General features: G+C 30.9%; 3 non-coding genes across 3 annotated transcripts; 1 reads left to right on the top strand and 2 right to left on the bottom strand.

The window, feature by feature from the left end:
• The first annotated feature begins 283 nt into the window (after positions 1 to 283).
• On the top strand, positions 284 to 356 carry TRNAC-GCA. The gene has a single exon. It is a non-coding gene; the product is annotated as a tRNA-Cys (tRNA).
• Positions 357 to 8,459: 8,103 nt separating this feature from the next.
• Positions 8,460 to 8,537, bottom strand: TRNAA-AGC. Its single transcript has one exon. It is a non-coding gene; the product is annotated as a tRNA-Ala (tRNA).
• Positions 8,538 to 8,674: 137 nt separating this feature from the next.
• TRNAA-CGC lies at positions 8,675 to 8,747 on the bottom strand. The gene has a single exon. It is a non-coding gene; the product is annotated as a tRNA-Ala (tRNA).
• Between the last annotated feature and the right edge of the window lie 6,639 nt (positions 8,748 to 15,386).

A 15,386-nucleotide genomic window follows, 5' to 3' on the forward strand; every position in this document is an offset into this window, starting at 1 on the left:
AAGTTCAATTACAATCAATCAAGAAAAGAATTGAGTTGTAATAAAATATCACTTGATATTGGAATGTAATTTGAAGACTTTTTATCTTCGGGAGTTGAATTACATTTAAGATTATTTATGTTATTTCTTATTTTCTTCAATTTGTATTTAATAGCTTTGGGTAGTTGGTAGATGAACTATGTTTGAATTATATTTTTGGCCTTTCTATTTTCGACCGACACGTTTTACACTTTTGGACTGACACTTGGTAGAAGGGGTCACTAAGGCTAAAATCATATAAAATGGGTTCATAGCTTAGTGGTAGAGCATTTGACTGCAGATCAAGAGGGTCACCGGTTCGAATCTGGTTGTGCTCTTTAAAAAATTTTGGACGAACACTTTGTTCGATTTGCTCCCAACCACCGAGTGTCTAAAGGAAAAGAAATAAGAGTAATTATCGATTCCAAACCTTATTCCAAAGTCCTCCACCATTAATATATTCATAATTTCATGTAGTCTTCATAAGTTTGCCGGCGACATTGTTTGTTGTTGAGCTTGATAATGTGAGTTTGTAACCCATCCGTTAGGGTTCTTGGAATGATTCTCTAGATTATCCCTTCCATGTTGGGAGTTGGGCCATGGGTCTTGGGTGAAGGAACCGTTGGTTTACCGCCCCTAAGAGTTAAGGAAGCATCTTGAGGCTAGTTTCACATAGTATCATTATCATTGAGATAACAATTCTTTTCTATTTTATCTAAATTTTTTAAATATGAGTTCATTTCCAAATGCATGCTAACACCTTATTACTGAATAAATGACATGAAACTAGTTTCACTTAGTAACGTTGCCTTTTGCTCCTATTGGTGGAAGGATAATAGGTCGATTATACCTTTATGGTAGTTTTAAGCGTGACAACATTTGACAACCAGACTAATTTTGCTTCATTTCTAAATGAAAACGTGTAAATTGTAAACTCAAACATTTCAAAGAAATAAACAAGTTTTGATGGTACCATGCTAACCAGAAAACAAATGTTAACTTTGACCAATCCCTATATATTTTTTTTTTCTATATTTTGAAACTATTTTAAGCACTTTTCTCGTGTACTCCTTACAAATTTACCTTTTAAGGTTGTAAACATTTGTGTATGGGTGACTATTATGATGTCATCTTTACCGGAGTTTTGGGATATTGTTATTAATGAGATTCAATCGACATTAGTAATTCACAATGATAATATTCAAAATACTTGACAAAAAAAAAATGGTCAACATAAGATATTTGAAACAAATAAATCTTTTGTCCTCTATGATATATCAAATCACTCCTTTAAAATTCCTTAATAATAAACCTAAGTCTTACATCACTTATACAGAAAAGTTCCTTGCATAGAAGTTTTATTAGATACTTTTAAACATCTAGAGATCAACTAGACACAAAGCTAAACATTCTAAAAAAAAATTAGGGGCTAAACTTTTAAGTTAACGTAATTTAAGAAACTTATGATTTTTATATTATCAAGAGTTTAATTGAGCTAGGTCGATTCAATCTAGTGGACCCAAGAATTGAACCGAACCAAATCAACTAGTTAGTAACATGATTTAGTGGAAGCATTTTCATGCAAAGTAGAAGCAACAATGGAGGGTTTGAAATAATATAGTTTTTACCCCTTAAGGTCATTTTACACCGTTTCTTGGTTTACCTACTTATCCTTATCCAATGACCACCAAATTTCATATCTAACCTCAAAATGCTATAAATGCTCAATATTAAAATTTAATAGACAGCGAAGCTCAGATAGTGGGTTATTTTAACATTACTTAAATCTCGAGCTATTTGATTGGTTCAGGGTCTTAACTCAGGGTTCTTTGGGTTTTTTTTTCATATATTCTTAATTCATACTTGCTTTAGGGTTCATATGAAAATCCAAGCGACTTCTACAAGTATTTCTTAACAAAGAGTCCAAGGGGGCTACTTGTCTCGTCGTCGACGTTTGGGACCTTCATTCTTGAGCTTCCAGTATCTGAATTACTTCAAATTTCCTTCCACATTCTCCTTATTGTGTCTAGTTGATGAAACTATAATGTTTTTTTACGAGAATCGGTCTAGAATGAGGTTAAAATTGAGAAAATTTGAGAAAATGTCGAATTTTGAGTTGACTTGGACAGTTCAATTGAACTGGCCATATCATCGTTTTCTTCCTCTAAACAGGAAGAAGATGCACATTTTTCGCATTGCCACCATCTGAAACTCGGCTTGTACAGCCACATTTACAGCGTTTCTCTCCTTGATTTCTTCGTGAAACTTAAAGATGGATGTTACAAGAAAGGGCTAGGGATTTATTTGATACCTTCTCGTGGATCGTAACCTAAGATATTCGCTTCCAAAGTTCATGCAAAATCTGATTTATCGTTGGAGATAAAACAAAGGATTTCTTATTGGGTAGCCGATTCTAGGGGTTTCAAGACCCTATTTCTTCTTTGAACCTCTTCCATATCTTATCTTCAAGCTAAAGGAATTGGTTTTGGAGGAACGTCTTTGAGTGTAGGACCTTAACTTCTAGAAATCGTTCTTGGTATGCAACTCACTCGAAACTCCAGCTTTCGATCTCGTGGGTAGTTTGTTCTACGACGTTTCAGCTCTCGATTCCTTCATCAAGTTTACTCAACTTCTTCCTCTGAAACTAGAGGAATCCTTAATTTGAAGGAAAAGAGAATGTAGATAGGAATTCAACTCTTATCCCCAATTTAATTTCGAAACCTATTTCCTTCAATTTGGTACGCTCTCGAGCTTATTTTTCTTTGTGGTCTTCTATGGAAGCATTCCTTGGAGGTGCAGAAACTAATTGGAATTATTTTTGCTCGACGAGTCATCATGTATTCTCGGATTGGATTTTCAAGTTTTTTTTGATGTTCTTCAATGGTGGATTGAATTGGGGGAATGGTTTCTAGGCACTTTCAGCACTCTATTCGTTCATAGAACTTGTGGGTAATCTTGTTGAGAAAATGTAGGAATAAGATTGAAGAGAAATGGTGGAGGATTGCTCTCGAATTTGGAAGAAATCTGAGAGTAGGAGACCCATAATCTAAACACTCATTGCTTTCGATTGGGGGATCAACCTTTCTTGATTCTTATTCCATATTGTTGCTCCTATTTCACACTTTATAGGAGATGCTTAAACCGACATTGAGAGCTCTAGAATCTTCGTTATTTAGAGATCGAATTTTTTGGATAATTTTTGTGAGATATCAACTCTGATCATAGCCTTACCGACCTTGGCTTTGAATACTCGTCGTTGGATGTGATGATCTGTGCTTGTTCGTTCTAGATCATATCAAATTTTGGAGGAGATCCGACGGTTGAGATTTGAGTTCGAAGGATTTTGCTCGGATGGTCACCGTTGATGCTCTGATTCTAATTAGAGTGTCATTTCTGTAACTATCCATTCTTCCAGAGGTATTTTGGTAATATTCTACTTTTTGAATATTTTATAATTATTTTTCTCGACCAATCATAATTTTTCTACAAATTCCTAATTGCTTTTTTATCATTTTTCCCTTATTTTGAATCTTGAGATTTCTTCTAGATAAAATATTACAAATCCGGAAAGATTCTTGATAATATAAAATGACTTTTTTTTTACCCTCTCCATTTACTTTTTCCTTTCCAATCCTTTTCAAAAGGCAACTCTTTGAAATCACTTGATAGGCATAGAGTGACTTGACTAAGTCCCTTGTTCTTGCTTAATACTTTAATTTTTTTCCTCTCTATCCTTTGGGTCTTTCATGAGTGGCTTATTCTTATGGGAGCTAATTTCCTTCATTTTCGGGGTGTTACATATACATACTCATTACAAACACAAAATAAGAAGTAGATTCAAAAGAATAACAAAAAAATACTAGATTAAAAACAGAGGTTAGTCTATGGCCCACACTCCAAAGTCCTCTCTCATCCACGACCAACTCTTAGTTACTTGAAAAAAAATGATAAACATGGAGTGAGTAAAACTTAGTAAGCAGCCTACTAGTAGGTTCTTAATGGCGACCTTAAGCTAGGATATTACTTCTTGTTATGTTTTCACGATCTTATACTTATCTTGAAAACCTTCCCCTAAAATAACCTTCAATTTTCTCCCCATGAACACAATTTTCTCCTCATCTATCTTTTTTTAAACACTTTTGAAAGTTAAAGAGTAGTTTTGAAGCTTTTTTTTTTTTTTTTTTGAAAATTCCACAGTATTTTTTTTTTAAAAAAAATTATGAGTAATTTTTTTTTAGATAAAGTGCAAATTTCAATGGTATTTTTATTAATTTAGTTTATAATTTAAAAAAAAATACAAATTTTTGTTGATTAAGTTGATGTTAATTTTATTAAAATACATAACACCACATCAAAATTAATTTATTCGGAATAAAATTAAAACTAAAAAATCAATTTATTTTAAACTAAAAAAATTAATTAATTTTAAAACTAAAAAGTATACTTGGTTGGACTAAAACATCCCTTATCCCAACTATAAAGAATTGAATTCCAAGCTCCCTTCTAATAGACAAATGATTTATTAACCTCTATTGTAAGATTTCACTTCATCAATTTAAGTAGCGTTCAACTATAAATATCGAATGTTAAAGTATTCCTCGACAAAGTAAATCTGTTGAAACTGTCTATCAAAGGTGTTCCATATAAGTTGTGGAGAAGTGTTTCCTTCAACTCTAATTTCAATTAAGGATGTCAATGACAAAAAAGTGCACGAGGTTAGAAGGTTTGTAGTGGAAGAAAATAACATGAGTCATGGACTTTTTTTCGTTTACAAGCTGTATCATGTGTCTTATTCATGGTTACTTAAATCTTATTGAATTGGTGCGCCTTTCACATCAGAGACATTTGTGCCTTAAATCTCTTTGCTTGCTGGAACATTTGCTTGACATAATTCGACCAAAGACGGTATGGACGACCTTAGCTAATTGTATTGGTCTCCAATCATGAAGTGTGACGTCGGATCTTTGTGCATACCATACTCATTAACTATAACATGGCAAGAAATTTTTTCTGTTTTGACTGGGCATGCCATATTCAGTTGTTCTTATATATCTTTAGTTACCTGTGATTAAAGCAAAGAAGTATAGACATGGTTTCCAACCAACCCTTCCTTTATAGTTAGTTCGACGAATGGGTTTTTGTTATCATTTTATCGTTAACCCTTCCACTCGATTTTGTGTTATGATATCATATAGGGAATCAGAAGCGACCTTACTTGGACAAAATTATATACCGTTTGATAATTATTGTTGATAACAAAGATAAATTGAATTATAAGCATTTTAAGTTCAAAAGTAACAAATTACTTGTACACTTTTACTTATAATCTTCATTTTCTTTATATAGCAATAAGGAAGGGAGGAATAAAAAAGATACTCATAATATCATTATGACTATGCCATATTTCATTAATTAAAGAGATTAATACACCCACAAATACACACACACATATTTCGAGAGAGAGAGAGAGAGAGGGCTTATTATAAGAAGGGATAGCATTCTAGTAGTTGTATTGCTACTTGGGGACAAGGAACTCGAGAACTTCTTGAAAAGATGAGAGCTTATAAGTAGGTGGCGATGGATATATCACATGCACAAAAAGAAAATTCTGCACCTTTGTAATAAAAGACCAAGGAATATCATCGTTATTTATAACTTCTATCACAATAATATAAATTCTGCAAGGACGATGTTCTCTAGTCATACTAACTAGACTATTCACCACACGCTTGTAGATGACACGATGTTCACTATTCTCGTTATTCTTTTCAATTACGAACCTTCCTGCATTTTGCACTACTAGGATATTGACATCTTTAATTGGTACTAAAACATCTAAAGGCAACCCTTCCACACTGCTCATTCTAACACCTTTGGTAAATTGTTCCAAGAGACATTGTTAGGCCGATTTTGTTCATGAATACTTAAGAATTTGATATTTATAGTTGTAGTTGAACGCTACTTAAATTGACGAAGTGAAATCTTACAATAGTCTAATAAAGCATTTGTCCATTAGAATAGGTTAGAATTAACTTCTTTATAGTTCGAGATAATAGTTGTATTCTTTAAGTCATTGAGACTAGTGTTACTAGTACTTGTTAGTATATTTGAGTATAAATATTAAAACGATTAGTTATTAAATATTGTTTGAATTAAAGCGTTTATAATTCAAATGATCTTCATAACCTAATTCATAAAAAAATAAATAAAATAATTAGGAAGCATTTATGTGCTAGATCAAAATAAGATGCATAAAAAAAACTGGCAGTAATTACTTTATTACCTTTAATCTTAAAAGTAACCTAAAATATTCCTTGTGTGCCTCTTACAGTACTCTCAACAAATGGATCGCTTGATCTATTCTACTATACTTTACTTCCTCTTGATAACGGTGTGGTAATGACACAACTCATATTGCCGATAATCATCACTTACATCCAAAACCAGAGTATAGCGGTCGACTATCGTCAAGGACCCATTTACCATTTCCATTTCTATCGTCAATGACCCATTCACCATTTCAATCATTTCTCTAAATTTTATGATGCTCTAGTGTTAGATTTCATTGGAATATTGCAGTAGTAAAGTCTTGAAATTTCTATATATCAAAACTGTTTAACACTTTCCAAATCTTGATTTTTGATTGTTTGTGTTTTTTTTTTAATTATGTTAGCAATGAGCCAATTTAATCCATTCTTCCTTTTATGATTTTTTTTTAAATTATGTTAGCCATTACTTTTGGATAATTTAATCTATTCTATTTATTTATTTTTGCTATTGATAGACCTATCTTTATGAAACATACTAAATAAAACTAAATAATTGGTAAAGAGAGGATATGAGATATAACTTACGTGTTAAATCTCTTTCCATATGAGAATAGTTCATTCTCATGTCCATCTTTGCAACTATGTACTAAATGTAGGATTTTATTTCTCTTCGGTCAAAACCATCCATCCTTAAAGGATAAAATTGAAGTTGTAGTTAGTCAATTATAATATTTGACGTGCTAGTTTTCAAACTACTTTAAATAGGTGTAAAGAAAGCATGAGAATAACTTAGTTTCACTAATCTGAAACGTGTTGGGCATGTACTGAATACTTGTTAATACAATGGATACATTACAAATTTATAATCCAGCATTTCGTATCATACCCTTGACTTTGAATATATTTTGAGAGTGAAACGTACCTTAAGTTTTTTTTTAAGTATACAAACATATAAACTTATTTATATGAATTTATTTCTAATATAAAATTGATAAATTTTTTGAAATAATTCTTTTTAATTAATGTATCATTGTCATATCGGTGTCCTAGTTTTTTACAAATGACATGTTACCATATCTATTTGGTATCATATTTATGTCTCGTATCTATATCTCATTTTTATTTTTGTGACTCTGAGATATTTTGCTTTTATAAATAGATATCTTCACGAAAATAAGTTTAATTTATATTGAGATGGAGAATAAAAATTGACACTTAAGGACGTTGATAGGGACTTTGATTCCTCTTAGTGTGAAGCTTGCATCTTGCAATTACCTTGGTAGAGAATGTGTTTCACTTAAATTTCACTCAAGAGAAAATAATCAAATAACGAACCATATGCGAGAGAGGATATATTTTTTTTTTAATCTTTGAGAAATAAGAAAGAATAAAAATTAAAACATGGCATGAATGACATCTTCTTGAATCTTTGATTTGTTCTCCTAAATGTATATAAAAAAAAAAAAATCTTATATATTTTTAGATATAATTTAAGATTACCTATTTAATAAAACTCCATCCAAACTTCTACTCATAAATTTAGTTATTATTTGTATACAATTGTTAATATGTAAGAAAATACACGTACAAAATATTTATACTATTGGTAATACACTAGTCTCGGTTGTTTGACTAAAACAATGCAATCATTGTCCAAACTAAAGAATTTGATTCGAAGCTATCTCCTAATAGAGGGAGGCTCAATTAGACTTTGTTGTAAGATTCGACCATATCAATTTGAATAGCGTTCTCCATAACTATAAATATCGAACTCCAAAGTATTCACGAGCAAAGTAAGTTTGTTGAAACTATCTATAAAAGTGTTCCAAAGTGAGTTGTGGAGAAGATTTGCCTTAAAATCTAGTTCCAATTAAGGGTGTCAACGATGAAGAAGGGTGTCAACGATGAAGAGGTGCAAGCTGTTGGTAGATATAATTTATTTTACAAGCGTGTGGTGAACGGTCTTTTTCAGTCTCATATAGGTTTTGTTCCCAAATTTTATATTATTGTGATAGAAGCTATAAATGACCATTATATTCATTGGTCAGATATTGCAATTGTGAAGAAGTGAAGAAGTCCTCCTTATATAAGTATCTTTTCTTTTTCTCTCCTACCCACCTTATACATAACATGTTAAATTAACTCATATTTAAAAAAATCATTTCTTTCTTTTGGAGATGCGGGGTATCGATCCCCGTACCTCTCGCATGCTAAGCGAGCGCTCTACCATCTGAGCTGAGCTACATCCCCACAATTTTTGCATCACAAAACCCTAAATTTTTCGTCATCAATAATAGTGAAAATGAAGAAATATTGCTACACAACAGGTCATGAATAAGGAAAAATTGAAAAGAAACAATATATTTAATAATAAATAGTCTTATTTTTGGAGATGCGGGGTATCGATCCCCGTACCTCTCACATGCGAAGCGAGCGCTCTACCATCTGAGCTACATCCCCATGGCTCTTATATCATAAAATCCTATTAATGTCCCATCATCAATAATAGTGAAAATAAAAAAATGTCAAAATATTAATAACAAATAGTTTAGCATGCGAGAGCGCTTACCTCTCGCATGCTAAATGAGCGAATAGAAATAAAATATTAATAACAAATAGTTTCTTTTGGAGATGCAAGATATCCCCTTAATAATAAATCTAAAGATCTAGGGTATCGATCCCCATACCTCTTGCATGCAAAGCAAGCGCTCTACCATCTAAGTTATATCTCCACAATTCTTACGTCACAAAGTCCTATGCATCTCGTCATCAGTAATAGTGAAAATGAAAAACTATCCCAGCTCATTATGTCCTAAATAAGAAAAAATTGAAAAGAAATAATATATTTAATAATCGATTCAATTGAAGATGCAAGGTATTGATCCCCATACTTTCCACATGGAAAATGAACGCTCTACCATTCCAACTACATCCCTACGATTCTTACATAAAAAAACCCTAAACGTTCCTTCATCAATAATTGTGAAAATGAAAAAATATATATGCATATTATGTCATAAATAAGGAAATATTGAATAGAAATAAAATATTAATAATAAATAGTTTCTTTTGAAGATGCGAGGTATCGATCCCCATACCTCTCGTATGCTAAGCCGCAACTCTCGCATGTTAAGCGAAGCTACATCCCCACAATTCTTGCATCACAAAACCCTAAATTTTCTATCATCAATAATAGTGAAAATGAACAAATATCACTACTCAACATGTCATGAATAAGGAAAAATTGAAAAGAAGTAATTTTTAATAATAGTGACATGAAAAACTATCCCGGTTCATTATGTCGTAAATAAGAAAAAATTGAAAAGAAATAATATATTTAGTGATCGATTCATTTTGGAGATGCAAGCTATCAGCCCCGGAACTTTCCACATTAGAAGTGAGCGCTCTACTATCTGAGCTACATCCCCAAAATTCGTACTACAATCTCTTGGAGGAGCATTTTGAGAATCAAACTCGAGACCTCTCACTCCCAGAGCTTGTTATACAACTTGAAACGTATGCATGAAGCCTTAGGCCTAGGTATTAAGTTTGTATTTTTTCGTATTGCAGGAAACACGTGAGGTCCTCAGAGGTAGAATGTGTCTTGGAGAATAAAGCCTTGGGATGAGATGTTGTATTAAGAGCATGATGGTGAGTATAAAATGTTGAATATGAAGTTAGGTTGATTAGAATGTGTCTTGGAGAATAAAGCCTTGAGATGGGATGGGAGATTAAGTCCTTCGATAAGAAAAGAATTAGACATAGGGGCATTTCAAAAATTGAACTCAAAACCTCCTCTTGCACCACAAGTGAGAATCATACCACTAAACTAAATGTCTTTTCTTGAACACTCAATATTTTTAACTTCTACTTAAATATATTTTTCTCTCCTGAAAAGTTGAATTGTTATAATATAAAAGGGTTATCAAACAACTCAACAACCCAACAAAAGAAACAAACTAATCAATTTGGGTTGGATTGATTCGGTTTAGTTCATCAGTTTGTTTGATTTAATTTTTCTATTTTGTCTCATATGACAAGAAAATAAAGTTGTGTTGAATGCACCTTAGTTTCATTTATGACAAACTCATATGAAACATAATTGCATTAATAGTACTCATAGTTGGAGTCTATAAGCATTTCATGAACTTCCGTGCAATTCATGCTTCATTAAAGATGAGATAAACTTTGGGGAACTTTAAATTACTTCATGTGGAGCTTCAATTACTATATGCTAGTTACAATCTTTAGGATTAACTAATTGGACACAAATTCATGAATTTATGGATTTTTTTGTGAAATTATCAACTACAACTTATGTTTTCAAATTTTTAGGACATAATTTAGGTAGTTGTTTTTATGAGTCGTAAACTTGTTTCTTTGCATAATATGGATTTAGTTGAACTATTATTATCGATAAGATGGAGAAAGAAATTGTCTTTGAAATGACTAATAGACTTAGGTTCATCGTTGTTGTTTTTTAACTTGTGATTTTGCAGAAAGTTTAACTAATATGAACTGTCATGTCACAAGAACTTTAAAGTAAATCAAGAATATACCCTAAACATCATTCAAGATGGCAATAAAATGGAGTTAAATTGAACGCACTTTAGTTTCATGTTTGGCCTGTTTAAGATAAAGCATAATTGTATTAATGATCTTAAGAGAAATTCCTATTTTATTAGAGGAGACCAACTTTATTTAAGGTACTAGGAGTTCAAGAATCTGGATTTGAATCTGGTTAAGAAACAGTAAGATTTGAAAGTTTTGAATTCTAGACGAAATTTGTATCTAATTATTTCTTTTTATGACTAATTATAAATTAAGAGAAAAATATTTTTGTAAAGATAGATTAAACTCTAAAGCTTTGGTGACAAAACCATGTTTAGACTAGCAGTTTAAAGTCAGGAGATGCGGTCACAGGTGTGATTATTTTGGATGGGTTCGTATGAGGGAGCCTTCAAAGATTGTGCATTCACAGATGGGGTTGTTATGCAGCGTTAGTTTGTCTTTGTGTTTGAGTTTTTTTGTACTTTTTTTTTTTGTAATTCTATCCCAAACACTTTTTTTTTTTGTTGGGATAAATTTGAACAACACCGTCTTATAATTTAAGTTTATTTTATATTTAATGTGGTGTTGTTTTTTCAATCTTATTTTAATTTTACAGCATTATTTTATATTAATTTAGTTTTTATTTGTTTTAACTTTCAAATTTAGTTTCTATTTGAGTTTTGAACCCTTGAAATTTGGGTTGTGACAGATTGGTATCAGAGCAACTGGATTTTAAATTATATAGATTTTTTCTTAAGATAAAGAGTCGTAAATAGAACCCTATGGTTAAGTAAAAAAGAATCAAACACTAAATACTTTGAAATTTTAGGTGATATTTTGTAGAGGAAGCTGATAAGGTCTTCAAAGAGCATGTGGTCGTGTCTACATTTTAGGTTAACAACATGTTGAAAAGAAACCAGAAATTCTGATACTGGTAATTAACTACAAACCTTTGAATAAGGTTTTAGAATAAATAAGATATCCAATCCAAATAAAAAATGATTTGATAAAAAGAATTTAGAGTCAAATGTTTTTATAAAATTCGATATGAAATTGGGATTTCGAAAAATTCTAATTTCCTAAAAGGACAAATATAAAATAGCATTTAATGTCCAGTTTAGAAAATATGTGAGGAACGTCATGCGATTTAGGCTAAAAAACACTCCATCCGAATTTCAGATGATTATGAATGATATTTTCAATTCTTTCAAAAAATCTCAATAGTTTATATTGATGATGTGTTGATATTTTCTAAAACCATTAAGATGAACACTTTAAACATCTACATACATTCATTAATGCAATCAAAAGAAATCAGCTAGTTGTATCCATACCCAAAATCAAATAATATCAAACTCAGATCGCTTTCTTGGATTTTAAATTTATTTGAGCCTTATAAAACCCATTCAATGGTCCATTGAGTTTGTGTCAAACTTTCGTAATGACGTATCCTAGAAAAGCCAACATCAAAAAAAAATTTAGGTTCTCTCAATTATGTGTCCTAAATCCTTCAAGATATCAGGCATATTTACAAATGTCTTGATGAGTGTCTTGAAAATAATACAAAGTCTTGATTTGTAAAGGATATCTCTACAACCCAAAAAAATCAAATCATTAGTCAAATAAACTTTCTACTTAAGTCTTATTGACCCAAGGGCAGATCTCATAGTGAAACGTGACGCATCAAATATCGGATATGGAGGTATCTAAAATTGTCAAAGAGGACCGAGAATCAATTATCATATTTCATTCAAAAGCCTCTAATAATACCATACAAATTACAAAAAAGTAAAAAAAAATATATATTATTTACATTGTATTTTGTGCACAAAAATTTTAAAGGAAATTTACAATAAATCCAGCTTATTTGTCATACTTTTAAGTTCAATTACAATAAATCAAGAAAAGAATTGAGTTGTAATAAAATATCACTTTACATTGGAATGTAATTTGAAGACTTTTTATCTTCGGGAGTTGAATTACATTTAAGATTATTTATGTTATTTCTTATTTTCTTTCATTTGTATTTAATAGCTTTGGGTAGTTTGTAGATGAACTATGTTTGCATTATCTTTTTGGCCTTTCTATTTTGGATAGACACTTTTTACACTTTTGGACTGACACTCTGTAAAAGGAAAAGCTTAAAAAAATAAGGAAAAAAAAAATCTTAAAAAAGGAAAAGCTCTCTAAAATATCAAAATCTTAAAAAAAAAAAAAAAAAAAAAAAGAGCTCTCTAAAATATTCTTATTTGCCAGTAATTTTACATAATTTAACATTTTAAAAATCGATAAATTAAAAAATCCTACATTAATATATTCGTAATTTCATGTAGTCTTCATAAGTTTGTCGGCAACATTGTTTGTTGTCGAACTTGATAATGTGAGTTTGTAACCCATCCGTTAGGGTTCTTGGAATGATTCTCCAGATTATCCCTTCCATGTTGGGAGTTGGGCTATGGGTCTTGGATGAAGGAACCGTTGGTTTACCGCCCCTAAGAGTTAAGGAAGCATCTTGAGGCTAGTTTCACATAGTATCATTATCATTGAGATAACAATTCTTTTCTATTTTATCTAAATTTTTTGAATATGAGTTCATTTCCAAATGCATGCTAACACCCTTATTGTTGAATAAATGACATGAAACTAGTTTCACTTAGTAACGTTGCCTTTTGCTCCTATTGGTGGAAGGATAATAGGTCGATTATACCTTTATGGTAGTTTTAAGCGTGACAACATTTGACAACCAGACTAATTTTGCTTCATTTTTAAATGAAAACGTGTAAATTGTAAACTCAAAACATTTCAAAGAAATAAACAAGTTTTGATGGTACCATGCTAACTAAATATTTTGTCCTCTATGATATATCAAATCACTCATTTGAAAAGAAGTCTTATTAGATACTTTTAAGCATTTAGAGATCAACTAGACACAAACCTAAACATTCTAAAAAAAACATTAGGGGTTTAAGTTAATGTAATTTAAGAAACTTATGATTTTTATATTATCAAGAGTTTAATTGAGCTAGGTCGTTTCAATCTAGTGGTCCAAGAATTGAATCGAACCCAAACCAACTAGTTAGTAACATGATTTAGTGGAAGCATTTTCATGCAAAGTAGAAGCAACCATGGAGGGTTTGAAATAATATAGTTTTTTAACCCTTGTTTCTAGAGTGAATATTGAAATAATATAGGGGCATTATGGTCATTTTACACCATTTCTTGGTTTACCTCCTTATCCTTATCCAATGACCCCCAAATTTCATATCTAACCTCAACATGCTATAATATGCTCAGTATTAAAATTTGATAGGCGAACTCATATCTCTTGCATGCAAAGCAAGTGCTCTACCATCTACGCTATATCCCCACAATTCTTTTATCATAAAGTCCTAAGCATCTCGTCATCTGTAATAGTGAAAATGAAAAACTATCCCAGCTCATTATGTCCTAAATAAGAAAAAATTGAAAAGATAAGAAAAAATTGAAAAGAAATAATATATTTAGTAATCGATTCAATTGAAGATGCAAGGTAATGATCCCCATACTTTCCACATGGGAAATGAACACCCTAAATGCCCCTTCATCAATAAATGTGAAAATGAAAAAGTATATCTGCATATTATGTCATAAATAAGGAAATATTGAATAGAAATAAAATATTAATAATAAAATAGTTTCTTTTGGAGATGCGAGGTATCGATCCCCGTACCTCTCGCTGTTAATTACTATCTTTAGGATTGACTAATTGGACACATAGTTCTTGGATTTAGGGAATTGTTTTATGTATTTTTCAACTACAACTTATGTTTTCAAATTTATAGGTCATAATTTAGGTAGTTGTTGTATATTATGGATGAACACTAGAGTTTCTATCCCGTTCACCACAACTACTCTAGTTTTTGTTTGAAGGCTATAATTGTCATCTATGTTGTATGACAATAAAAATTGTTTAGATGAAATTTTAGTTAAAGTTGCATATTTTACTTCTTGTGAGTAAAAAATTTGTTTCTTAGCATAATATGAATTTAGTTGAAGAGTTATTAGGAATAAGATGAAGAAAGAAATTTTCTTTAAAATAATAAACATACCAAGTTCATCTTTGTTGTTGTCTAATTGTGATTTTGCAAAAAAAACTTAACTAATATGAAATATCGAGTTAAATCAAGAATATATCCCACACGTCATTCAAGATGACAATAAAATGGAGTTAAATTGAATGCAATTTTAGTTTCATGTTCGGTAGGTTCAATATGAAGCATAATTGTATTAATGTTATTAAAGAGAAATTCGTGTTTTATTAGAAGAGACCAATTTCATTTAACGTACTAGGAGTTTAAGCTACTTCCATGTAATTTCAATCACTCCACAATGATTACAAATTTAAGGTTGGCTAATTGAACATCAATTATCAACTTTAGGTTACAATTTAGGTAGTAGCCATTATAATATTAATGAGTATAAGAGTTACAATTCTTCCATGGACCATATGTCTTATAGTTAAATGAATATATATATATTATGTATGTTGAGGTCTGGATAAAGCACAAA

Source organism: Cucurbita maxima, unplaced genomic scaffold (assembly GCF_002738345.1).
Source record: "Cucurbita maxima cultivar Rimu unplaced genomic scaffold, Cmax_1.0 Cma_Scf00004, whole genome shotgun sequence".
NCBI classification, from domain to species: Eukaryota; Viridiplantae; Streptophyta; class Magnoliopsida; order Cucurbitales; family Cucurbitaceae; genus Cucurbita; species Cucurbita maxima.